The following is a 1,448-nucleotide window of genomic DNA, read 5'->3' on the forward strand; positions in this document are numbered from 1 at the left end:
TGAAGTTGGTCATTTTTTAGCTATAAGATCTTTAATACATACATACATACATACACACCGTATATACCGGCGTACAAGTCGATCAGACGCATAGGTCAACCCCCAAAATTCATAACTATAATTCAGGCCTATATACGCCGGATTAGACGACCCCTCCACACAGAAACAATAATATATGAAGAAATCAAAAGATGAAATAATAAGAAAGGCGGCTCCACTTCTCCAGCCCTATTATATGGAAAGGAAAAAATCGGTGTCTTATAAACAATTTTTGGACACTTTTCATCTAAATCACTTTAGTCGCAAGTGAATTCTGACACAGTAAACCAACCTAACCCAACCTTAACGACCTAACCAACCCCGTGAGTTAGGTCACTGATATCATTGTAATTGTGTGTGTGTGTGTGCGCGCGCGCCTGCGTGCGTGCGTGCGTCCTAGCGGGACCCGTAGAAGTTCCACGGAACAAAAATAGATAAACGAGGTACTTCTCTCTCCCTCTACCTTTGCCTTACTACCTCCTTTCACTTCCAAAGTTTCCTTAAATCCACTTCTCCTCTCCTATTTAAGCCCTATGTACGCCCCCCCCTTCCCTCCTCTTCCTCCCTTATCCATTATCCCTCTCTCATCCCCAGTTTTCTCAGAGCTCTCTCCTTCTCCCCTCAACCATCTTCCATTCCTCTTTAAGTCCACTCCGTTTGGCCTCCTTTCCTTTCCCTATCTCCCTTTTCCCCTTAAGCCCTTCCCTGCCTTTCTCCCTCTCTTCTCTCTCGTCTCACCCTTCCTTTCCCCTTCGCGGCCTACTTTCTTCTCCCGCTTGGAGTAGTCGTGTAAGTAATATGTGCCTAAACTGACGGTCTGACTATTTCAATGCATTGTGCTTGATTCGAAGAAGAATGGTAATTATAATAATCCTAATAATAATGATAATATAATGATGATAATGATGAAGATGATGATAACCCTTATAATGATGATGATGATGATGATGATGATGATGATGATGATGATGATGATGATGATGATGATGTTGATGATGATGATGATGATGATGATGATGATGATGATGATGACGATAATAATAATAATAATAATAATAATAATAATAATAATAATAATAATAATAATAATAATAATAATAACAATAATAATAATAGTAATGATAATAATAATAATAATAATAATAATAATAATAATAATAATGATAATAATAATGATAATGATAATGATAATGACAATAATAATAATAATGAAAATAATATTAATGATAATGAAAAAGATGATGATGATGATCACAATAATGATAATAACAGTTAGAGTAGGATTCTCAGGGATGCGCGCGCGCGTATGTGTATGCTATTCTTTGATATTTACGTAAGATGCCCATTTTACACCAAAAATCCACAGTCAAATGGAATATATTTCCAGAAAATGTGAAGAGAATTGACGG

This window comes from Penaeus monodon, chromosome 13 (assembly GCF_015228065.2).
Source record: "Penaeus monodon isolate SGIC_2016 chromosome 13, NSTDA_Pmon_1, whole genome shotgun sequence".
NCBI classification, from domain to species: domain Eukaryota; kingdom Metazoa; phylum Arthropoda; class Malacostraca; order Decapoda; family Penaeidae; genus Penaeus; species Penaeus monodon.